The sequence below is a fragment of the Pteropus vampyrus genome, unplaced genomic scaffold (genome assembly GCF_000151845.1).
Source record: "Pteropus vampyrus isolate Shadow unplaced genomic scaffold, Pvam_2.0 Scaffold8, whole genome shotgun sequence".
Taxonomy (NCBI): domain Eukaryota; kingdom Metazoa; phylum Chordata; class Mammalia; order Chiroptera; family Pteropodidae; genus Pteropus; species Pteropus vampyrus.
In genome coordinates, this window is record NW_011888789.1 from 7,715,645 (window position 1) to 7,742,867 (window position 27,223).

The 27,223-nt window shown below is 36.4% G+C and overlaps 1 protein-coding gene across 1 annotated transcript in view; it reads left to right on the top strand.

The window, feature by feature from the left end:
• Positions 1 to 27,223, top strand: part of NRG1 (neuregulin 1) — a 1,003,268-nt gene that overhangs the window by 643,098 nt on the left and 332,947 nt on the right. The gene's annotated exons all lie outside the window — the stretch shown is intronic.

Sequence of the window (27,223 nt, forward strand, 5' to 3'; positions counted from 1 at the left end):
AGTAAAAAGATGATTAAAAGTTTTTAAAGTTTACATTAAAATAAATTATAAAATTAAAAGTCAAAGAGAAGGGGGTAATATTTGCCATAAATATATATATAAAAAGGAGATATATAAAAAGGTCTTATAAAACAATGACTTGATAGGACATCCCTGTTTTAAAAGGGCAAATCATATAAATAAATGTTTTACCAAAAATAGTGAGGAGGGAGAAAGGAAAGGAAAAGGAAGGGGAGGGCAAAAAAAGGAGAGAAAGGAAGAAGGGAGGAAGAGCGGAAGAAACATTTAAAAAATTCTTAGCAGAAGAGATTTCCCCTCTCTTGGCGATGTCTCCATAGGTGGTTTTATTTTAATCTTTGTGGTTTTCTATATTTTCATAGTTCCTACAGTGGACTTAAGTGATCATAAAAATCATCAAGAGAGTAGAGAAATTCAATGAATTCAGCAAAGTGTTAATGGTCTTCCAGATAAGGTGTGGAATATGTGCCTGTTCAAATGAAAACAAGACAAAGGGTGTGTGTGTGTGTGTGTGTGTGTGTGTGTGTGTGTGTGTAAGAGACACTGAGGAGACAGACTATGATTAGCAGGAAAAATCAGGGCTTTAGAAGCAGAACCCGGTCTCGTCAATGAACCGCGACTCCGGAAAGGGCAGTGGCAGTGCCTTACTCCCGCGTGAATCAAGACTGTCCAAGTACAACACTGAGAGCTGGGGAGGGGAGACTTCAGAAGTGCTGTTTAAACAATTGGTGAAAGATATGAAAGGGCAGATTGTATATCACTTTCAAATATATGAAGAGAAATGCTCAAATGTTCACTACACGCTACATTTCCTCATAATTCTCATTTTCCAACTATTCTTTCAAAACACAAGTGGTAATTGGACATTGACTATGTAGTCAACATTGTCCGGCTACATAAAATCATGAAACATCATCCTTAATTTTAAGGTATTTAGAGTCTACCTGAAAAAAATATGTCTTTCAGGAAATAATTAGTAAATTTGTTTCTTCCAGTTCATCATGGGCAGAATGCATTCTGAAATAAAGAGTTTAAAGCTGTCACAGGAGCACTCACTTTCAACATCCAAGGTTTTTTTTTTTTTTTTTTAAGAGAACTATTAAGAGGCCTTTAAATTGCAAGGAAAGTTATGTTGGTGAAAGGAGCTAACATCCAATGGATTAAGTCAACATGTAAATATGTATTTTTGGAGTCTGCAGTGATCTCAGAGGATATTAAAAGTTGGTTTTTATGATCATAGTTTAAAGTCATGGCATGGCGTCTCAGTTTCGTGAAGCTAGCTTAGTAGGGACAGGATCACAAAGTCGATGGTTCTTGCTGGAGCAACTGAGTTCAAGCCTTCTGAATTTGCTCTTTCATAAATCCACAGGATAGAAATTTTATTATTCTTTGTTTTTGACCAGAGCATTAGCTACATGTTGTCAAAAGAGAAGAAATAAATGATATAAAATAAATGATTTATAAAAGTTCTCAGAATTTATAGTCCCAAACTATTAGCACAACAAAATATTTAAAACTATATAGAATAGCAAAAGAGAATGTAATGTTATCTTACAATAAAATGCTAACATTTTAAAACAGGGATAATAATCAAGAATGTACATAATATATCATCCATGTACTTACTTTTTGTCTTTACCATAAATAGATGTGAGTTAACATATGTTTGAAGATTCATTTCCCTTTTATTGAGCTCGCCCAACAAAAGTTTTTTTTTTCCCCAGCATGTCCTGCTTTTATAAACCAAGATCTAATTCGACATGATTACGTAATTGTGTGGCCATTTGTGCCCTTCCTCCTCTTTCTGCTTTTTACAAAGTAGAGGATTTCTTTCTTCCCAGAGCCTTATAGAATATAATTAACTTAATAGCAATAATAGTTTTCTCACAACAACTAATTCCTCTATTTACTAAATTGTTATTAAGGACCTATTAGTTGCAGCCACTATGCCAGGTGTTGTGAATAGAAAAAGAATAAGACACATTCCCTTCTTTGGAGCTTTCAGCCTAGTGGGAGATTCATACAATTAAACAGATAATTTAAAAAGACAGCATGGTAAGTATACAGAAAGGTGTGGCAGACTGCCATTTGCCTACCCCAGCATAACATTTCTCAATTTTCATTAGAGACAGAACCCTTTAATTGTACCCAATTAAAGGACAAAATACCCCAGTCTCTTCTGTAACTAGATGTGGCTATGTGATTAAATTCTGGCCAGAGAGGTACAAGAATAAGAGTTCAGTGATATTTCCAGGAGAGTACCTTAAAAGAAGATGGCTCAGCGAGAAAAAGGGTCCTTTTAGCTTTTGTTCCTTCCTTAGAAGGATAATGAAACAGCTGGAGCTACCACAGCAATCCTGGACTCCTAAATAGAGTACTGGGTTAGAATGCTACTGACTTTGTAGAACCACCATATCAGCTCCAGACAGCCTCCTGCTGACTTCTTTTACATGGGAGAATAAATTTTTGTGTGTTTAAATTAAGCCTCTGTAGTTGGATATCTGACCATTGTAGCCAAAAATAATAATAAGTGATAGAATGACATTTAGGAAACAAACAAACAAACATGGGAATGGCTCCCCACTTTATCTTAGTGGGGAAAGGTTAGAGATGGTATTCTTGTAGAAGTTACATTTGAACTGACACGGAGGGAATACATGAATGAGGAAGACGTAGAAAAGTGTTTAAGGAAGAAGGAATGCCATGCAAAGATCTGAATTGGAAAGAAACTACAACAAATTAAAGAAGGTCGTATAATAGGAGTAAAGTGGATTAAGAAGAACCTGATAGGAGATAAGTCTGGAAAATCTCATAGATGCTCCATTTTGCAGAGACTGTCTTCAAGATATTAATAGGTAGCTGAAGAGCACAGCAGAAGTCTAGAGTAGAGGTGTAAATTTAGGAGATATCAATATATAGATGATTTCTAAAGTCTTGGGAATGAATGAGGGCACCCAAGGAGAGTGTTTAAAGTTAGAAGAGGACCAAGGACAGAATCCTGAGGTCCAACAATTAAAGATCAAATGGAGAGTCTCTTCATCCCCTGATTAAAGCAAATACAAAAATAATTTTTTTTGAAGAGAAAGAAAGAATATCAGCATGATTCAGTGTCACAAAAGTCTAAGAAATCACCGGGGCAGAGGGCAGCAGTGAGGTGGGATTTGTTTTGTTTTGTTTTGTTCCTAATAGTCAGAAGGGACTATTGATACAGATTTCAAGAAGGATAAACAGCCCTCTTTGCAGCTTTGCCCTACTGGAGAGACTGTGGGTGGACCATTAATTACGATAATATTTACAAACAAGGAGCCTACATAAGTCCCTAAGATTCTCAGTTTCATTATTTTTAATACAGGGATAATAACACTTACCTTGTAGCTTTGTATGAAGTTTAAGTAAGAGATAGAAAAGGATATATAACTAAATAAGGAAACCTTTTATAAGTGATTCACTCACCCTTAAAACTGTTTAAAGCAGAGATGGAAAATTATCACATATACAGATTGATCTTAGTTTGTTAACCTCTTGACAATTAGTAGTATACAGTTGTTGTATTTTTTAATTTTCAAGAATTTTTATATTTCTATGCATTGGCTAATATTACCCTACCATAGATCAGCCCAGAAGAACAAAACATGCCTTGGAGAGGTCCTCGTACTCTGAGCATCTACCATGAAACCTGAACTGCAGAGCCCCCTTGCATGGCCTTTTCCAAGACTTGCGAGGAATGTTGGCCATGTATTCACATGCTTACACATTTATGTAAAATTTGCAAGGTAAGACAATTAAACGACAATTAATTAAGACTATGGTCTCTTTCCATTCTGATTTTCTCTTAAAAACATTCCTTCTGTGTAGGTGGAATTGGAAGGGTCCTAGGCATTTTGAAATCAGACTGAGGGAAAGTTGAGTTAGAGATACATTTATTCGCCCTTAGTGTGGTGCATAGTAAAGTTATTGTGAGGTGTCCTAGAGTAGGAAAGACTTCTAGAAATATGCTAAAAGCCACTGTGCTGACTCACACAGCATTGTGGCAGGAAGGAGCAGGGCCAGAGATTGTATTGTGAATGAATGTGTCCTAGTACACCAACCACCAGTGGAATGTGAGCCATGATAGGACAAATCTGGAAATATATGGAGCCAACAGCTAGTCTGTGGAAAATTCTACCACTCATCAGACATGTAGAATTGCAACCAGAAGATTTCAGTTTCATTGATATCTAGTCAAAATGGAAATTCTATTCTGTGAAGAATATATGTAATAATTCAGTATAAGCAACTATAAACATACCAAATGTACCAAGCGTTTTATTTTCTTTTTCAGTGAGATCTGCAGGAAGTTAAATTTATTAGAATTCCTATGCTTTTACAGGGCACAAACCTGTAATAGTACCATAAACTGTGAGTGTATCTATAACAACTAATACAGAAAGAAAATACAATAGAGATTTTCTGAAATTCAACAATCCTAAACATTTATAGGACATTGTCAAAATAAGTTGTGAAGTCGAAAGAAGCTCATTTAATTATTAATAATAAAAAGCAAATTTCGATCATTCGTGTTACAGACTAATTATCTATTTTCTCCGTAGGAAAAAATATATAAAATCACTGTCAGAGGAAGAGGCAATCAAAAATATTCAGTGGAAAAATGGTAGAGAAAACAGTATGATAAAGATGTAGCAGGCAGATAGTTAATTAAATATGTTTTTCTGAATGTTTCCGTGTTTGTTGTTTTGTCAGAGATTTACATTTTGTAATTGGTGGAATTTTCTTAAATTTTAAATAAATATTTACTCTTGTATCTCATAATTTATAGTTTTTTAGTCATCTTCATAATTCTTGAAGTGATATGCATCTTATGCCACACAAAATGTAAACCAGTGTGTTCCTCTGTGCGGACGTTTCATTGTCTGCCTACAACAAGGCCTGGGGCCTCTTGTAACAGTGTCCCCATTAACCATATCAGTGAGGGTTTATTTCTGGGCTCTTTATTCTGTTCCATTGATCTATGTGTCTGTTTTTGTGCTAGTACCATACTGTTTTGATTATTATAGCTTTGTAGTATAGTTTGAAATCAGAGAGTATAACACCTCCAACTTTGTTCTTCCTTTTTCAAGATTGTTTCGGCTATTTGTGGTCTTTTGTGGTTTCATATAAATGTTACGATTATTTGTTCTAGTTCTGAGAAGAATGTCATTGGTACTTTGATAGGAATTGCATTGAACCTATAGACTGCTTTCGGTAGGATGGTCATTTTGATAATATTAATCCTTCCAATCCATGAATACAGTATATTCTTCTATTTATTTGTGCCCTCTTCAATTTCTTTCTTCAATGTCATAGTTTTTAGAGTTCCATCAACCATCACCAAGGAGTTAGCAGTTAATGATATGATCAGGCTGCCTCCAGTTACAGATGGTTTAGAATGGAAAACAAAGTCTAAATGCCAGATTTCGTGGTAGATGCTCAGAGTACGAGGACCTCTCCAAAAACGTGAGGTTTTGATGGTGATTGGAGAGTAGAACCGGCCCTTGGCACTGATGTGACATACACAAGAACTAAAAGCATTCAATTTCATTTTAGAGGGTCCCAAATTTGATCCCAGTTCTGCTACTATGCGTATGACCTTAAAAACTGAACTTGACTTTCCCAAACTTCAACATCCTTATGCATATGACAGACTGTTTAATACCTATTGTGAGTGGCTCTTCAAGTATAAAATCTGACTACTCTTGCTCTTCTCCGTCTTCTCCAAGGAGCCAAGGACTTACTGCTGCTCATGTACTCTTATTTTGGAGAGACATGTGCATACCCTGAACAGGCTGACCAGCATGGTGCCATTTCAGAATGCTATTATTAAGATGTGTGTTTAAAATTTCTTAAGTTGAGAGTCTGAATATAGTGAGGGAGGAGGTGGAAAAGGATGACCGCTAGTGACAAGAGTCTCCTTTGACTCTGAACTTGCATATCCCATTGAACCTAGTGGAAGACATGCAGGTATCTAGAAACCACCTATCTAACAGGCTGTGAAGCACGCAGAGTAACCTTGTGTCACTGCGCTTACTTATGTTGGAGCGGAATCAAGCTTTCACCCTTTCTGGCTACATACAGCACGCTCCATGAAGAGACTCCTCGTAACATTAGTTCCTTATCCCAGTATATTCTCAGTGATATTTGTGCATCTCTTCTTGATGGGCATCTTCCAAAACTTTCTGATTGTCACTTTAATCTAGCTCTGGCCACAAAGATCACTTGGCTTACTTGGATATTTTACCAACATGATTCAAGACTTCTTAAATAGCCTTAGGAACCATGAGATAATTGCTGGACCCATCCACGTTCATGGCATATAACCCATGAATGTTTTCCACTGGTCTTAGGGAAAATTCCAAAATCAACATTTTAACATAGCTTTAGAGGGCTATGTTAAATTAAGTCTCACCAATACCTAATTCTCTAGCTTCCTCTCAAGTTGCCTTTTTCCTCATTCACTTCTCCATTCCTGCTTGCTTATTCACAGTTTCTCTCACTCACCAAGCCCTTCCTTCACCCTCACATCACATAGGCCACTCTCTGTATCCAAGATGTTTCCAACCTCCCTTCATGAAGGTACTCTCCAGATAGCAATCAGGCCAAATGTCTCCTTCTTGGGAATGTCTCCTCTGGATTTGGTTAGAATCCCCCATTCTAGCCCACTACAGATAGAGCTATATCGAATTGCTTTTATTAAATCATTTTGACCTACCAAACCATCAAGAACATATGGGTCTCACAGCCCCAGTGTATCATACCCCTTACACAATTGTTATTAAGTAATTACTTGAGTATTTGATTAATATTTGATGGAATATAAACTCTGTGAGAGTAGAAATCATCTCTATTGTGTCTATTGCTATTCAGTACACAGTAAATACCACCTAATAAATATTTACTGAACATTATGTATTCTACAGTACAGATATACTTTTTACATTGTCGACTTTCATGACATACACAGAATGTGAATTGCTGTGGAGGGAAGTGCCATTTAGCCAAATAGGTTTTTGTTGCTTTATTTTTTCTAAGTCTTCAGGCATTAAATGCCATTATCGAATATTTTGCAATTCTTCTTGTAGTTCTTTGGCCCTTGTGTTCTTTTTTTGGTTATGATACTGCATTGTGCCTGAGAAATACATTCTGGATGTACCACAAGGCTACTAAAACAACCACAATCTTTCAAGTTTCCTTTTCTCCTCAGATAACTCCCAAGCAAAGATTCTGTCCTAGGGAAGAGTAGAACTTTTCACAATCTTGTGCCAAGTAAACACTCTCAGATTACAAAGCAAAAGATGTTGCAAAATACTTAAAAAGATGTAGTTTATGAAGCAGAAATTGTACAGATGTCATGGAAAGTCTAATAAAAATTCAGAAACGATTACAGCACAAATTTAACTCCTTTCAGACAGCAAAGGCACTTCACGTGTGACAGACACTCATGAGGACATTGGGAGCCCAAAGCTTGGCTTTCCAGACGAGGAAGCACAGCAGGTTTCTAACCACAGCAGAGGGGCCCTCATTAGACTAATCAAGGACCAAGCATGCCCTGTGCCAGGCCAAGAGCACAGGGGGTGTGCAATTAATTCTGCCCACGCTGCTGATGTTTCAGTGTATTAGTCTCAGTGAATCCTGATCATTTGTATTCCTCTCGGCTCTTCATACACATAGGCCTCATTGTCTGAATCTTCACACTTTTTCTATATTATAAAATATCTTTTCAAAGTCTCAGTACAAGCTGAAAAGCGATGCCTGGTTAAGAGCAACTGAGATGATATTTACCTCAGCCACTAGCTTCTTGGGTCTTGCATCTCTCAAATGGGAAGAACAATATGTCTTACATCCCTCACTGTGTTGCTGAAATAATGGCTGTGTAAGTGCACCAAAATGCATTGATTGGTGCAAAAATATGAGGATTTCCTATAACTCACCCCCTGAAGAATTTCCTTCAACTTTGAAAGTACATACTTGCATATGGGTGTAAAACTTAGACTACTGGTGTAATTTCTCTAATGGAAGCACAATGCTCTAAATCACAAGTCCCAGAGTCTTTACATAGATGGATGGATTTTTTGATAAATAACTCATACTCAGTGTAAACTTGGCTTTAGAAGTAGCCAAATAGGCCTTTCCTGGAACAAGATTAGCAAATAGCATTTACCAAATGATGAAAAAGGTCTCTCTCTTTGTCTGTCTCTGTACCTGTCTTTGTCTCTCTCTCCTCTCCTTCCTTCTTGAAAGGTTATTTCTGCTTTACAAAAAAATAACTATTTTCATGTTAAAAACAACTCATGAGCCCTTCAAATTAGTCCTAAAATATAGAATTTACAGAGATAAAGAAGGTAAAGATTAACGTATAACAGAACATAGATCAGTGACTGGCAAAAGTTAGGATGGGGAAAGGGGTTGTCTATAAAAGGGAATGAGGAAATAATGAGGGATTATGGAACTTTCTTATATTTTGATTTTGGAACTACACAACTATATACTTCTGTCAATCTTATAGAATTGCAACTAAAAGAGGTTATGCTGTACATGTAATTTAAAAAAAATTAAACAAAAAGAAGCTCCTGTATTCCTATCAACTAATGACAAGTGCTATTAACATTTTAGCATACGTCAGACTGATCTTTTTTGTTGATAACATTTTTTTAAAACTGTAATTATGATCATACAACACAAACATATACATATGTGTGTACATATAGAGATAGATAGCTAGATAATAGAAATGATAGGTAGATGATGATGATGATGATAGATAGATAGATAGATGATAGAATAAACTTTAAAACACAAAAGTTAATTCATATAAATTATAAAAAACCCAAAAGTACAAGAAAGTATACTATAAAAAGTTCCCTCTCACCCCGTCCTTAGACACCTAGTTCCCTTCCAGTTTTTTTAATTGTGTTAAAATAGACATAACATAAAGTTTACCATCTTAACTATTTTTAGTGTACAGTTCAGTAATATTAAATATTTTCATAATGTTATGCAGCCATCACCACCATCTATCGCCTTAATTTCATCTTATAATACTGAAACTCTATGCTCATTAAACAATAACTCCTCATTCTCACCACTCCAACCCCTGGCAACCACCATTTTATTTTCTCTCTGACTACTGTGAGTGTCTTCTGTATGTGGAATTATACAGTCTTTATCTTTTTGTGCCTGTCTTACTTCATTTAACATAATATCTTCAAAGTGCATTCATGTTGTAGCATTTGTAAGGATTTCCTTCCTTCCTTTCCTTCCTTCTTAAGACTAAATAATATTCCAGTGTGTATGTGTGTGTGTGTGTGTGTGTGTGTGTGTGTGTGTGTTTGTGTGTATCAAATTTTGCTTATTCCTTTTCAGTTTTTATACATCTTTCCTAAGATAGTATATATGTCATGTATACTTTTCTAATACTGACACTGAATCCATAATTCCACATCCAGCTTTTATTTTGGTTTTTTGCTTAACAAACATCTTAGAGATTATTCCAGATCATACATACATAGCTTTCTCATTATTTTTAATGTTGCACAGTATTTCCATGTTTGGATGTACTGTAATTTATTATATTATATTGGTAGTTATCTGGGTTGTTTTCAGTCTCCTACTATTACAAACAATACTGCTATGAATATCCTGGTACGTGTGACTTTTTCTTTTCAATGTGAATTAGTATATCCATAGAAGAAATTTTCAGAATTGTAATTGTGAGGTCTGAGTCTGCATTTTAAATTTTGATAAAGCTAAATTGTCCTTTTTAGAGTTGCACCAAATTTTATTTCTACTAATAATGTATGAGAGTGCCTGTTTCTGCATTGTTTTTTCAAACTTTTAATATTTGACTATCTAAATGAAAAATGTCATCTCGTAATCATTTCAATTTGTATTTCTCTTCATGTGGCTAATTTTGAGGGTTTTTTTAAAATATGTTTAAGAGCCCAATGTATTTAATTTCTTTTAAACTGCCTCTGTGTATCTTTGGTTCATTTCTGTTTGATAGATAGCCTCTTTTTTATTGATAAAGGAAGGTTTTTTTCATAGATTAGGAAAATTAGCCATTTTCACTATAATATATTGTATATATTTTCTTTTGTTTGCCACTTACCTCTTGTCTTTCTTTCTTTGGATTTTTTTTTTACTTGCATAATTTATTTAATATTTATGTAATTGGATTCATCACTATATATGGCCTTTTCTACTCTAATATTATCTAGAAAAACTCTGAAATATGAATTCTTATAGTTTATGGTATTTTTTTATTCTGATATTTGACTCATGAAATTTTGGGGGGTATAATAATGAGGTAGTTTTTTAACATTTCATTCTTCTAGATCACAAGTCAGCAAACTTTTCTGTATATGGCTAAATAGTAAACATTTGGGCCTTCATGGACAACATAGTTTCAGGGCAATATCTCAACTCAGTCATTGTTGTGAAAAAGCCACTGACACTTTCTAAACAAGTGAGCATGGGTGTGTTCCAATAAAGCTGTTATATAGAAACAGGAAGTTGGCAGGATTTGGCCCACAGACTAAGTTTGCTTACCCCTGGTGTGGAAGGCTACTTAATTACTTCAGCAACAATTGTCCAATGAAAAATTTTTCCCCACTGATTATCATATACTATGTTCTTTGTCATAGGTAAGTCTTTTATAAGACTCTCCATTTGGTTTCATTGCTCTTTCTATTCATAAGCTGGTACTGCACCGTTTTAGTTACTATAGCTTTATATATATTTTTAACATCTGCTGTAGCCAGCTACTCCTCAACTCTTATTTTTCAGAATTTCATCCATCTGAGTATTACTAAACAGATTAGAATGTCGGAATACAGTGATGGGCCTACAAACCATTTTTTGAAAAAAAAATTAGAAATACTTCCAATGGAAAAAATGGAAAAGTTTATTTTCATTATATTAACTCACAGTCATTTTCACAGGTTAACATTAATAACTTCTGAGTAGTGAAGAGAGAGATGGACTTAATTTCCTCTTCATTGAAAGTACTCTATTCACGTATTCACCTACTAGGTTAGGGAGTTAGGGCACATGAGCTAGAAGATGCCACTTCACTCTAGCAGAGTTGCCAATGTGTATTTCTTAATTTCTTCTTTCTGTTATTCTTTCTGTCTCAATAGACACTAAATCAAAGTTTGTTTCCCTGTTTATGATAGGTTTCATTCACCCACTCCCACCTTTGTCAAAAAATAAATTTAATTATAAAAATATACATATGAACTTACCTTAGAAAATATGGTGATGGAATGGGATTTGACTTCGGGTGAACACACAATGCAATATACAGATGATGCGTTATAGAATTGTACACTTGAAATTTAAATAATTTTATTAACTAATGTCACCCCAATAAATTTTATAAAAAATAGAAATAGAAAACCAGCCTTGACACAGAATCTTGTTTTTGTCTTACCTTTGATGTGGTGTTCAGCAAAGGAATTCTCACAGATGAGGCACTCTGGAAAGAGAAAATACCTATACAAGTTTCTTTTAAAGAGAGAAGAAAACATGGAGATTCTAGAAAGGTATGAAAAAGAAATTAAAGTTACCACAACATCACACTCAGCCACTTAGCAATAGTCACTGTTGAGACTTTTATGTATTTCTTTCTCTTTTGTACAGGCTTGTTACACGTGTGTGTAATACGTATGCAAACAATGCATACTAAAATCTTTAATCCTGCTTTTTTCCCATTTGTTATGCTGCCGTGCCCTACACTATTCTGAAAGACAATAGGGTTCCCAAAAAGAAATTGATCAAGTTTCTTGTCCTAAAAAATTGCACTTTTAGAGTTTCTGTAGACGTGATGCTGTGCCCTCATCACTGCTTATTTCTTCAGGCGGTAGGTTTTTTTTTTTCTTTTTGAGGAACTGTGTTCTCTCTCTTTTCCCCTTGCTATAAGATTGGGGAAGCAGAACCTAGATTGAAAGAAAGCATCTTGCCAGCACTCAAGGTCTCTTATTATCTCTGCCCCATGGGATTTCTCTCAGCATCCTCATGTGCTTTTGCCAAAATTTATAAAGAACAATCCTACTTTAGAAAGTCAGTGTTTTTCTACCCTCAGAGAATAGGTGTTTAGAAGAAAAGATTTTCTCTTGGAACTTGGTCAAGTGGCTGAGTTGCTTAAGTGCTATAGTCCCTATGTCGTGGCTCTCTCTTGCATATTTAGGAGCTACAACCAGGTCCCTTGAGGGCATCTTGACAGAGAAATGCCCACATCTGCCCTTTTTGAAAAGAGGATGGTGTGAGATCTGATTTATTAGTGCCACAGGTTGTCTGCCATATTTTCCAATTTCGAAGTAACTTTTTATTTAACCAGTGGTGATACCGTGGCACTATTAAAATACATCCCCAACCACCACTACCAAAAAATTTTTTTCCCAATGGAATTTCAGACTTCCACACAGAAGTAGTTTTCTAGCGTAAAAAGTGCTTATATATGCAACACATCAGAATGGGACTATGAATAAGTTTTCATGGTTTAAAACTCAGGAAAGAACTAAAGATTATGAAGATGCCCTTGAACAGAACTAAAGAACTCTGATCCCAGAGTTGAGGACAAATGACAGACTCAGTGGCATAGATAGACACCTAGAGTGGAGAACAAGAGGCAAAGAGATATGAAAGATGGGAGAGATCGAAAAGCTCTGATTCAGGAAAAAAGAACATGGGTCAGGAGAGGGGGAAAAGACTGACATAGATTAGCAAATGACAACAAATGAAAAGCATTAGCTTGCTCTGGTGAGTGGAAGTATTTTTAAGTGTTTTCATTGATGTTAGTTTTTTCTTTTCTTAAGTGAACTTGACAATCAAAGACCATCTAGGAAAGAAGACTAAAGATTAGGCAAAGTATTTTTAGAACAAGTTCAGAGGAGAGTACATATAACTTTGAAACATATTTTGTGTAGATAATGGTGCACATTTGAGAAGGGAGAGGGGGATTGGTAGCAACAGTGGTAGCAGATGGAATGTTACCTGAACAGCGATATTTTGCAAAGCTGAGATATGATGCTTGTCTTCAATAATTTGAATGGCTGTCCTTCAAAAGAATTACAAAAAGAAGAGCTGGGACCCAAGGGTGTGTACTACATATATTTTTGTTCAGTAGAAGCAAATATTATCAGTGTAGTATTACACTACTCTCATTACTATTATAACTGTAACTAATTAACACTGCCCAACAATAAAATGGGATGATTTGTAGAGTAGTGATCCTTGCATTGGACTTGTTCAAGCAAAGATTGGATGAACATCAGACAAAGATGCCCTAAGGGGACCTCCTGCATTGAAATGCATGACTTCTTAAAGTCCATTTCAATGCCAGCATTCTCGCCTAGGTGACCTTTGGACTGAGTTTTACGTGTTAAGAATCCTTCCTCTAATGAGATCATTTTTATTTTTTAAAGAAGGGCTCAACAAATCATATCACCAATTTTTATAGAGACATATTTGTCTACCTAATATCTATTCTCCACAGATTTCTTATTAACCCAAACTTGATTTTATTGGGTAACATCGTACCCAGGTTAAACACACAACATTTCTCAACTTCTGCCGTAAACAGAGATGATCATGCTACTAGGTTCTAGCCAAAGAGATATAAGCGAGAGTTGGGAGGAACATCTGGGATTCCCGAAGAAGGAAGTCACTGAGTACAATGACATGAAACTTGTCCCTCTCCCTCTTCCCATTTTCCTTTTTCTCATCTGGACCAGGATCCCTGCACATGCTGGGACCATGAGGCCACTTTAAAGGTAAGGCCTCAAGTTAAACATAGTAATGCAGAATATCAGCAGGGCTTGGTCTCAGAGTTCATTGGGCAGCTGCCATACCACCCCTAGACTGCCTCCAGAGTTCTCATTCTGTGAGAAAAATTAAAACCATGATTTTTTTTTCAGCCTCCATTTTCAGTCTTTTACTTGCAGCTGAACACAATGCACCAATAAGAATGAGATATTGTTTATTGTTAATTATGATGCTCCTGACTGTAACTTTTAACCCAGACTCTACTGCCTCCCTACTATTTACCATATTCTCTGCCCTTCCTCATCTGACTCACTGATGAAAATAAAACAGTCACAATCTCGATTTCAGAATTTTATGTAAATAGTTTAGAAAACAAAACAGAAAGGAAATAACTATGGGTAGATTCAATCTTCGGTGCCCAAACACAGCTGTGCTATTTGGTATGTATAACCTCCACCCAATTCCTACACAAATTTGTTGGGGGTGGGAGAGTGGGCTGAGAGGAGAGGAGAGAAGACAAAAACAAACAGTCTAAAAAGTTTTGAAAATTTGCAAGTAGCTGAAATAGAGCTCACAATTCTCCACCATCATCTACATTTAATTTGGGGGAGAATGCAGTCTTTTCTACTTTCACTTCCCATTAGAACAGCAAGAGATACTCTGCCTCATGGCAATGTGGATTATCTGCCACCAAAACTGAAGTTTCAGTCACTCAAATCCTGGTGCCATTTACATTGTTTCTGCTAGGAAAGGTCAGGTGTCAGCAGGGACCATAAGCAAAGAAAACCCCATCCCCTGGAGTCACAAGTGTAAAGAGAAGAGGGAAGCGAGTGACAGCACGTCTCTGTGCTGGATCACTTTCAGGGGTAGCAGACCACTACATCCTGAGGCGCTTTTTTTTTTTTTTTTTTTTTTTTTTTGCAAAAGGAAGCTGAAGGACAAACATCTGAAGGAGAAATTAATCTCTGTGAGTAGGTGACAAGCCATGATAAGCCCTCAGGGTACAAGTCAGGGTAGCACAGATGTTAGTGTGAGAACTGTTACTCATTCAAGGGAAGTGGGGAGAAGGGGGGAAGAGGGGGATGGAAGGGGGAGATGGCAAAGAAAAACAAAACAACAAAAATTAGAATCATCTTTGCTACGCGGCTGATTTTTTAAAGGCCATATTTCCACCAAAGGAACAAAACATTAAAATATACTCAGATGGCAAAAATGTGGTAAAACTGAAATTTTTACCTCTTTATTTTGATCATGTACATTTGTTCATCTCATTTGAAGAGCGATTTGATGATATGATTTAAATGCCATAAAACATGCACATCCATTTACCCAGTGATCTAGCTCTTAGAAAAGTATCTAAAAGAAGTAACTAAAAAATATTTTTTTACAAGTTGTGTGTCCAAGATGTTTATTTCCATGTTTCTATATAGAGAAAAATGAAAGCCAAATGTCTGACATGGAGATAATATTCAGTAATTCAATGTATGCGAATTTAATGAGATGCTATGCAACACTGAAAATTATAATATTTAAGACAGGAAAACATGGAGAATGCTTATAAGATAGAGAATGCATAACTAAATCAATTGTGTGATTTCAAATATGTCATCATTACAACTGCATGTGTCCAAGAACAAAAAGTCTTTGAGGAAAGAAGAATTTTGACTTTATGAGATTATATACGGGTAACCATATTTTTCTTGCCTTAAAGTTCTGTCATTGTTGCTGTAATAGGCATATGCTTTTTTTTTTTTTTAAGTGAAATCAAGCAAAAGACTCTAAGGAATGCTAGAACTTGACAATGTAGGGATGTCTAAACCTCTCATTTCATGGATGACGAGTTGAATATAAACCTTGTGTGGGATAGAACAGGCTCATTCCATTGGAAACAGTAAGAAATATTCATTTTCCCAAGTCCCTATTAGAAGTACTGTCACCTTCCAAGAGCCAATAGTAAACAACATAAGAAAAAGACGTGATAGTGTGATCTGAGCTGTTGCTCAGATCCCAAGGCTTGCTTGCTTTCATCCACTCCTTCCCATGACACAACGTTACTCCACATTAACCACATCGCATAATGAATAGAGCGTCAAAATGACTCCTTAAGGAGAGGAAAGGGAGAAATTATTTTTAGACAACCCAAGAGTTTCAGAGACATCATTCTCCTCCTCTAGTACCTATCTGTGTTGCACTTGCTATTTAGATTATGCGAAGAAAATAATGACATTTAAGTTCTAGTAGTCATTTGAGGAATAGCAAATAAATGACCGTGAAGTATTTCAGAAAACAAAATAAAGCCAAATCACAAAATGAGTTCTTCCCCACTCCTGCATCCCAACATCCCGCCTAGGGGGCTTTTTTCACACTTAGTAGTTTTCTTGTAATTTCACTGTCCTTATAAGAAAATTACCTTACTGAGAGAGTGGATATAGTTTTGGGGGGATAGAAATGATGATTATCGTATGGCTGAGGTATTGTTTTATTGCAAACTGTATGGCAAAGCTAGTAGGTGACTGGCTCAGGTAATGTAGGGAAGGTGAACAGCAGGGCATCTTCTGGGAGGAATAAGTGTTCCCAGTGCTTCAGTGAGACTAGAACCAGGAGCTCAGCATCAGAACCCTCAGTGGGAGGCAGAGTTTGCAGTAGGGGGAAGGGTAGTCGGACACATGTCTCCAGGCCTGAATCATTTTTCAATGATAGTATGCCAAAACCCATTCGTGAAAGACGTAAGTTCATTGACTGTTTGATAATAGCCTTGTGGTTTTTTTGTTTTGTTTTGTTTTTTTACTTAGTTATTATTAAAGTTCTCTTGAAATCAAGGTCTGTTGCAGCTGTGACCAGGGGAGAAAGAGTTCAGAGTTGGGGAAACACTGGGATTGGGCAAGGTGGTGTGGGAGTCTCCTGGGAAGGTGAGACCTCCAGTTTCAGGGTCGGCTGACCGATCAACTGCCTCTGAACTTCTGCAAATGCTCCTGAAACTCTTCTGTTAGGGAGTTCTGCAATTGGCATTCCTAAAGAAAGCTCTTCCTTGTGTCCCTTACAGTTTATTTTCTTCTCACACTGTCCAATCAGTCCCGAAGGACAAGGCTTTACTTATTCCTCCCTTCACTGTTTAACAGACATGCTACTCTGCTATGAACTTTATTCTGAGTTTTATTTTCAAGAATAAGTAAGATATTTATGCTTTCAAATTTGCATCTTAAGATTCAGCAATCACACTAGAAATTATTTTATGAGATAATCTCAATGATTTGTTGAAATTATGTCTTTTATTTCTTTTCAAAGGGACATGTAAAAACTTGTAAGAACAGATAGAATGAGAAAGCTAAAAAATAAAATAGAAAACCAAATTCAGAAGTAACACTGATTCAAACAAAATAATTGTTGATGTGGGCTTCATATTTACTTATAAGCTCCTTAGTATTCAGAGCAAAAAAGGAAAACTGTATGTTCTAGCTCTTTTCACAGACGGTTCTGGCTGTTGCCTTTTGTCTGCCCTTCATGTTTTCCCATGCTCTTCTTCTGTTAACAGTGCTCTCTTTTCTTTTGAGGGGGTAGGGGTTCTTCTGTACTCTCTGCCTAGGGCTGTCAGTCAGCATGCCCCATCTGCACAGTACCCTGTCCCCTCAACACTGTGATTATCCAAAGGTGGGTATCCGGCCATCAAGAGTCAGAATAAATGAGAATCTTCCCAGGGATTGACACATAGACTTTGGGGGGAATTTATTTTACAGAGAAAATGCTAAGCTGGAAAAAATGTAATTCAAGAGGAGCCTCTAGCCATTTTATCTGCCCTGAGGAATAGGCTCATCTCCAGTGGAAGAAAAGGAAAGGAAAGGAAAGTAAGCAGAGGAGACGGGCCAATGGAGAGAGAGCAAGCCCTGTGTCCTGAGTCCTGGCTCCTGTCCCTGAGCCTGGAAGCTTAGTGGCTGTAGCTTTTAGATTCTGTCCATAACCCAAGAGTTCTTCCCAGCAGTGAAAATGAGTAAATTTCCTTCTTTGATTAGAAAGTCTAAGTAGGGCTCTGCCACTTAAAACAGAAAAAAAAAAAAAAAAACTTAATTAATACATCTTTCATTATTGGAAAAGAATCAGAATATCAATTTAACAAGGTACCCATTTTATGTCTTAAAATTAATTTTGAAAGAATTTTCTCATATGGGACTTAATTGCACATAGTGAGTGATGTAATGGACAATACCCTCAACCACACTTTTACGGTAAATGCAGAAGTGAATTTTATGTGGTGGTTTCTAGTATATACCTTGAATAAAAGCCAACAACATAACATTAAAACAAAATTGAGGTAAAACAATTCTGTAAAGATTAGCCTGGTGCACACAGTGTGTTCAACATTCTAGTGGTCCAGTTTCACCCAAGGATAGAGCTTCAAGAAGTGAAAGGACACTATAATTTTGACAGTCTTCTGAAGTGTCCCTTTCTTTCCCCCATTTACCTAAGCCCCTGATAAGGGCTGACTAACAAATATTTTTAGATTCTACTTTACTACCGAGACTGACATTTTGTTACTGAGTGAGACACGTTTTAGAGACTGGATAAAATCAGAACTAAACAGTACAGTTTTTTCACCTGAGTATAAGACCATTTTGTCTCTCCATGGAAGTGACTTGTGTGGCTCTTGGGGGCACCTATACGGTATCAGGGTTTTTCTTTCAGGAATCAGCTTTGGATCTGCAATAGCACTAGATCAAGTTATCAATTAGACCTGCAGTCAAAGAGCGAAATAGATTTGGCCTGGAATTTTTCAAAGTCAGAATTTGCAGTGATGTAGAAAGGCCACTGAGGAATTTGGTGTCCCAGTGTGCTCTCTGGGATCAAGTAGTTTTAAAATGTTTATTTCGCGTCTTCCCTCACTTTCAAATCCATCCAGTATCTGAACCAATGTATTTATCAATCAGAGGGTCTGCCTAAAAATGTATTTAAGTTAATCATGACTGATATCAAACTGTTCTTTCTGAGAGAAGTCAGTACTAATCTTCTCTTAAAGTTACTTCTGACTGTGTCCAGTTTTGGTCACCATTGCACTCCCAGTACCTGGCATAATACTTAAAACAAACTATAAATATTTGCTGAACTAATTTAAATGACTGAACTAACTATTCAAGTGGTAGAATCAGATTTATATTTTAAAATGAGTACTCTGAATATGTTCTGAGAATTGTATTAGACAAAAACAAAACTAGAGATTGGGGGGGGGGGTCCAAATTAAAAACTCTCATAACCAGTCCAGATAAATTAAAACTTGAATTAAGGCAGTGACAATGAGAACTGAGAGAATTGTATTGATTTGAGAGATATTTAGAAGGCTGATTGATGTCATAGATAAAAGGGAGAAAGAAAAATTAACAGGGCCAGTTAAATAAGCTGTGGGGCCCAATGCAAAATGAAAATGCCAGGTCCCTTGTTCAAAACTGATTAAGAATTTGAACATGGTGATAGAGCATTAACCTAAGCTCTACAAGTCCCGTGAAGCTGTACAGGACTTCTGCTCAAGAATCTGGCTGTAAGAATGAAACAGCCTCTGTTCACTATGGCAGGGGCACTTTCATTTATTTGAGTGCCTGCTATGTGACCAGCACTGTGGTAGGCATTTGATTTTACCTGAAAGCGATAACAAAGCACTAGGATAAAAGCTCAGATGGAGAAGGAACAAAAGATAGCTCTATTTCATACCACCTGAGAATGTTTTTATATGTAGGAGATTGTTCTTGTTTCAATAGTTGAGAACCTATCATTTAAGATTTAACATATAGCTATTTGCCATCTGCTGGGTCAAAAAAGCCGATGAAAGATCAATAGAATCTCCAACATTCTTAGGTTCTTCATCACATTTTTATTTTCTATAAAGTAAAAGAGGCTATAAGATAACACCAATCAATAGAAGAGTGGTAATGCCTGAAAAGCAGACTCTCATGTGAGACACTACTCTGAGATATGCTGACTGGCAAACAGTGAGGATCACAGTTTATTTTTCTATTAGGTCCTTCATGGTTCCCCAGATAAAATTGTATTATAGTCATGAATTGGGTCCACCCTCCTAAATAATAATTTCTGAGTTACCAATAATAAGACAAAGAAAGAGAGACATAACTCACTTATAATTATAAATCAGCTATTGTTGTATACAAATCTTCTTCTTACCTATTCCTTTTTCCCACCAAAATAACCAAAAATAATCAAGAATAATGTCATGGATTTGACCTTCAAATTATGACTTAGTTGAGTTATACAAAATAGGAATAAAGAACAATTTCTCTAATATTATTAAAATGTACTTTTAATGAAAAATTAGTATAGTAATAGTAATTTAAAACCCAAAGTAAATATGTACAAAGCACTTGAACATATTTGGCAAATTATAGGCATCTAAAAGTAAAAAGTATTCTAAAAGTGAGAAATACCCTGGAGAGTCCAAACTATTATACAGTGATTTTACTTTTAGATTATGAAAGGCAGGGGTGGGATGATAACAATGATAATAACAATAAGTCAAATATATGTTCTTATAATTGAAAAAGACACTATTCTAGAAGCTTTATATTAATTATCTCATTTTATCCTCACAGCAGCCCTATGAAGTTCATATTATTATCGTTTCCATTTTTACATATGAATATTGAAGTTTAGAGAGGACAAATAACTTGCAAAGGTGACAGAGTTAGTAGGTGACAGAATCCAGTTCTGTCAGAAAAAACAAATAGAAGAGAAAGATGGATCTGCTGAGGAGTAGATAATTATAATAATTAACGTTTGTAGAATAGTTTACAATGCACTTTTCATAGCTGTATAAATTATGCAACTTGTGTAAAGCCAAAATACCACTATGCTTGTTTGCAAATGGACTCAGAAGATAATGCCTTTTGTAGCAATAGAGCTTGCATTTCGTTTAAAGAAAGGTGTTGGGCTGAAAAAGTGAGACTAACTGGGTTATCCTGCCAGAGTAATCCTGTAACCTGTGCTCTCCAGAATTCTCAGAACTCTCGAGTTTGGAGATAAGATTAAGGTTAGCAAATCCACTTGAGTAAGGGCATCTCAAGATCTTAATTGACTTCTTTGTAATCATTTTTATATTTGCTACCTAAGTTTTATACAGCAGACTACCAAAGAATAGACTTAGGTTACAGAATGTTCAAAGCCTGACCTGAAAACCCGGATCTGTAAACCAGCAGAGCTTTCTCTACAATGCGAGGAGAAGAATTCCAAGTTGTCACCTAAGTGGAATCATTCAACAAATACTTCTCGATTCTGTCCCATATACTGTTCTAGACACTGGATATTCAGCAGTAAATGAGATGACAAACACCCTGCTTTCATGAAGTTCACATTGATGGAACAAAAGAGTTTGTATATTTAAAAGAAAATAATAAAATCAGAATGGGGGAGGGGGCAAAGAACAGATAGACATGTTTTTTCCTAGACTAGGCACAGAGAAGCCACCAGAGGGCTACCTAGCCATACCAGGGATAGGTAATGTGACAAATCTTCCTCTTACCTCTTCCTTTTTCCCACTTGTGAATTTAACACAATAACATTTAGCATCAAGAATATCTAAATGAATATGTCTAAATGGAGATAAAATTTATAATTGTTGCCCTTGAGTCTATAAGGAAGCAGTAGTCTCATGCTTTAAGGCTAGAATTGAGAATGTTATCTCTAGAGCCATAAATCAGAATCAGATGGATGAGACAGCTAGCTTTTTTTTTTTTTTTTTGAGTTTTGCCAAAGAAAGTTGTCTGTTGTTCTAAAGATTATATTCAATGTTCTAAAACAAAAATATCACATTAAAAAGAAACCTGCCATTGGCTCAGATGAGGTTTCTATCTTCTTTGCCCACAGGCTGAACTAAATACGATCTGTTTTTGTTTTTGGGTTAGTGGTTGTGAGCTCTTTTAATTTATTGTTTGCTTTAGTTTTTATATTAAAGATGACTACTTCAGGCCATAGTGAAGAAGATAGCGGTCATATAAAGGTGTGCACAAAAGACCTTCCGATTTGATGCAAACTCATAGTTAATATATTAATTTTGCATGTCAGTGTCCTTTTCCACTTTACTGCAGTCATTCCCTTGGAAAGAGCACATGCTTTAGTCAAACCGTACTCCTTAATTTTCCCCATGACTTGCTGTGAGGTGTCTCTGTCTTACCCCTGTGTATATATGACAAAACTCTATTGTTTAAGTTTAGCTTAAATGTTCCTTCCTGACTCCCTCCTCTTCCCAGACTGATGAACTGCTCCATCATCTGTGACTTATTGCCTCTTTATGCTCTACCTGATGGATAATAAACCCACACTGATAGAATGTTAGTGTTGAGGGGATCCTAGTGACTCTTCAGTTGCCAGACTGGCTTCATCAGGAGCTTTGAAAACATTTAAATGTATAGCTTTCTGGGTCCCAGCCACAGATTTAGGAGGCTGAAGTGTAACCCAGGAATCTGTATTTTACAGAAGTCTCTTGAGGTGATGCTGATACATAGTCACGTTAGAAAACCACTGTGCTGGTATAAAGCTCTCGTTGCATAAATGAAGAAGCAAAAGTTGAGGGATTTGTCCAAGGCGACAGAAGGTAAATTGCAAAGTCAGGACTTGGACTCAGTGCCTTTTCACTAAACTACACTAAGTTGTCCTCAGATACTGTCTGGTAATGGATTGGTCGCTCACACAGCATCAGTCTGCAGAATCAACCACAGTACTTGGGAACAGCGAGGGATAGAGGAAAGATTTCTAGATTAGAAGCAGCTGTTTACCAAACAGGTGACGTGGGTATATGTTATGAATGCATAGCCTCACTTTCTTCATCTGGAAAATTGGAATAATAATTTCCATTCTATTTTAGCCCACAGGATGAGATGTATATGAAGTACATTGTAAACCATAAGTGAACTTACAAAAGTAAAAGAGTAATACCAATGACAAATAATAAATATAATGAGTGCACTGATAATAATAATTAATTTTAGAAGTGATTTTTTTTTTAGCTCAGAGGTAATAGGGACAAACTAGCTCATGGCTCAGGCTGGGGATCCCAGGTATCTGTCTCCTGCTGGGGCTAATTACAAGGTCCGAAGTCTGGTCTGTAGCTTTGTCATTTCAATTTGCTCTCTTGACTAAGCTCTGGGATACAGTAAATTAACATTGTCCAGTAGTTGAAATCTCTATGGTAACTTGGGCAGTTGTGATTAGAGCAGATATATCATTGCCTTTTGATTCACCTTTTCTCAAACCAATCCTTCAAATATAAAGATGGCTTTTTTTTTTTGTGGGGGGTGGGAGAGGCAAAGTGACAGTTTTCAATGCAAGAGGTATGCTTAGTATCAGAATCTAAGAAGACCATTATCTTTTTTTCTAAGTCAATTTTATCTTAGGCTTGTTATAAACCAAGATTATTTTGTTCTGCTTATCTTTTAATCTCGATGGATTTGAAAGTTACCCAAGTAATTTAATGAAATTTCAAAGGCCCTTCATCTCAGTAGCCCTTTACAAGCTGTTTTATAAAGGAGGGTAACTCCTGCATGTTCTACTTTCCTCCATTTTAAGCAGGAATTTCTTGATTCCAATTCTAGAGCGTTATGCAATAGTACCCACTTATCTGTAATTTCGCTTTCTGCAGTTTCAGTTACCTGCAGTCCACCACATTCCAAAATATTAGGTGGTAAGTTCCAGAAATAAGCAATTTAAGTTTGAAATTGCACATCATTCTGAGTAGCATGACAAAAATCTCACAACCATCCTCTTCCATCCTGTCCAGATATGAGTCGTTCCTTTGTCCAATGTGTCCACATTGCATAGTCCTCTTAGTCACTTAGTAGTCATCTAGGTTATCACATCGACTATTGAGGTATCTTAGTGCTCATGCTCAAGTAACCCTTTTTTTACTTAATAGTAGCCCCGAAGTGCAAGAATAGTGACACTGGCAATTCGGACATGCCAAAGATAATCTGTAAAGTGCTTCTTTTAAATCAAAATGTATGTACGTATGTATCTATATATAGGAAAAAAATATAATATATATAAGGTTTGGTACTATCCATGGTTTTAGGCGTTCACTTATGGTCTTGGAATGCATCCCGGGAGGACAAGGGGGTACTACTGTGGTTTCTGAACACATCCTCTCGTAGGGGAAACCATTTTGGTGCCTACCTATTGCTCTTGTCACCTCTTTTTTTCAATCAAGATAACAAGAAGCAAAACAACCAAGAGCCTATCATCCTCATCTTCAGAGAAAGCAACTCCTCTGTTCCCAAATGAAATCAGCTACTTGACACCAATCTTTTCTGCTGTGCTACTGTCAAATAGGAAAATAATAGAGCAAAATGTCACTAATTGAGAACAAAATACATCCATCACTGATTCAGAATACGTAATGAGAAGTTTGAATTCTGTCTCCAGAATAATCTTGCTTTCATTTTCTTTTTCTTAGTGTTTAGCACATTACTCTGCCTATACTAGCATAGGTCTTCACAGGCAATTCAAGTTGTCACTGCAAGACAATCAAATAACCAACCTGCCTCTTTATTCCTTTAATGTGTTTTATATAAAAGGGAAAACTAAATCAGTGAATGGAGCTAAGGGTTAGGAGATCCAGGTTCTCATTCCTCTGTTGCCTTAGTTTTTGCCCTTGTGAAATAAGGAAACTAGATAATCTTTAATACTTCTGCATCCTCAGACATTCTATGATGTTAAGTATGGCCTTAAGTGATTCTTTGCAGGGCAGGGAGGTTAATGAAAGATTCTTATTTCAGTCACTTGAACAAATATTCATTGAGTACCTACTATATGTCAAGCACTGTTCTGTGTTCACTGTTCAACAATGAACAAAGCAGACAAAAACCCCTGCCCTCATGGAGTTTACATTCTAGTACATATAAAAAAATATCCTCTACAGTCCTTCAGCAGTCCTCAATGTTTTTGGCACCAGGGACCAGTGCTCCTATGAGGATCTAATGCCTGATGAGCTGAGGTGGAGCTGAGGCGGTGATGCTAGTGCTAGGGAGCGGCTGCAAATACAGATGAAGCTTTGTTCTCCCACCTGCTGTTCACTCCCTGCTGTGTGGCCATGTTCTTAAGAGGCCACGGTTACCTGGTTTGCAGCCTAGGGGTTGGGGACCCCTGCTCTACTTGAACATTAAAAATGAGTACTCCCAATTTTGACAGAGACAGGACTTCTGCAGGGTGTGGGAGAAAAAGGGAAGAGTAAAGCAAATGGAATTCATGGCACATTCCATATTCTATTTTGTACTTTTTATTCTTTCTGTCTTTACTTTCTTCTCTTGACCTATTCCCAGAACAACACAGATTTAAAATTTTACAATTTTTGGTACCAACAAATAGTAATCTTCTATGTAGTTAATCTGTACTAGGTGCAGGAGGTGTAAAGCAAATAAAGACATAGCACCTGCCCTCAAGAAGATGATGATTTGATTGTGGAAACAAAAATTATATATAAAAAAGAAAAGACTAATTCAAAATACCATAGGCTGAGAGCTAGGGAAGTGGCCCAGACAGTTACGTGCCTTATCAGTTGGAAAGAGAGAACTAACTAAGATTTGGTGGACTTTAGGAGTGCTTTTTAGTGCATATAGAGCTTGGATTTGAGTAATACAGTTAGTTTCTAGGTTTAAAAAAGACAATTATCACCAAATGCGAAAAGGGGTATGATCCACAAAATAAGAGTAGGATATAAGAAAAAAAAGGTTTTTATTCTTCTGTCAATAAAGTATACAGTGCGTAGCTTTATTGACAAGATTTATTGATGTGACTATTGTGATGCCATCAACAAGGGCTTTGAAGTACAGAACATGAGAAGGAGCTAATGGGAGAGATTGACTTGAGAGACTGCATTTTAAGAATGATGATTGAGCAGCTAATGTATTATTAAATAATGCCCAGCTAACAAAAAAGACGAATGTTTGAAAAGATGTACACAATACCTCTGCACTTTGGACCTGGACCATTCTGGGCTCAAGAGAGGAGCTCCAGGATGTATACTGAGCCAGAGCTGGGTCCATTCTCACGACTATGTCTGATTCCCAGGAATCCTTTTAGGAGACACCTCCCAGATTAAGTGATATTTACCTACTTGGCCTCTTCTAAAGAGTGTCCTACAGGTTCTTAACCCCTAAGGAGTTCATGCTCCACCCCACACTCTGTTCCTACAACAATTAGGTTGGTTTCATTTTATGCTTTCAGTGGTCACATGATGAAAGAAAGAAATTTTTTAAAAGGGAAGAAGAAAAGGGCTTGATGTCTTGGCTGACTTTGAAAAGTTCTCAGCAAAAAAGATCCTGAGAGCTTTCCGAGTCTCAACATGTTTCCTCCTAGGTCTGTGCGAACTGAGATAAAAGTGGAGAGTGGGAGACTGAATTTACCATTTGTGCTGAAGCAGCAGCTGCTAGCTTTGGTGACATTCATTGTTATATAATTACATTGAGCTGGGATTAGGAAGCCACCTGTCTCCTCAAACTTGTTGCAGTTCAGTCACTTGGAAAAAAAAAAAAAAGACTTTCGATGGGGTGTTTAATGGCCAATAGACCTGGGAAGAGAGAAACAACTTAGTTAGTGAAATATCCAACCAGAATTCTCGTTAGCCTTAGTCAGTGCTATTCATATCAGCTATGCATCATTTTGATGTATTTGCCACAGCATCTTCAGCTATGCAAATATTGGAAAGCTTATCCCTTAAAGTTACAAAACTTTAAAGGCGGTATGAACATTACTTACATTAAGTGAATAAAGTATATTTGAAAAGGCTCTCTCTTATCATAAGTAATTAGGTTATTAGACAAAAATAAGATCACTTTCTTACATCTTATCCAAAGAGAGGATATGTCACTGATTATTATTAAGCAAAATTTCTAATGTAGGGATTTACCCTCCAACATAGGTCACATTCCTATAGCTTAGAACTATGCCTGGACCTCTGGGGATGTTAAATAAATGCTTGCTGAATTAATGGCTGTATCAACAAGCATCTTCTAAGTGGCTACAGCAACATTAAGAAAGAATATGATCACAGAATGGAGTTGTGTCCTCAGGTTCTGGTTCCAGATAGAGGGACCTGGGGACAACCTGACCAGAAGAGGATACACATTGTGTTTTTGAGATTTTCAACTTATCTATTTGGCTGCTGATTGCAAGAGTGTTTTTCTCCCACCAAAGTGCTTCATTTCTCAGAATACTATTTTAGTATTACTGGATTTTTTTCTCTCACCAATTTCTTTTTTTCAGCTCTCTACCTTTTCTCGTAATGACCTTATTTGATAAATTAGTAATAATAATAAAAAAAATCAATGAAAAAAGTCTTTTCTTTTTGGAAAATAGAAGTCAGTTTTATGTTAGGGAGAAAGGAACTTTGCAGATGGGATTTCCTTTAATTTTAAATATTACCTGT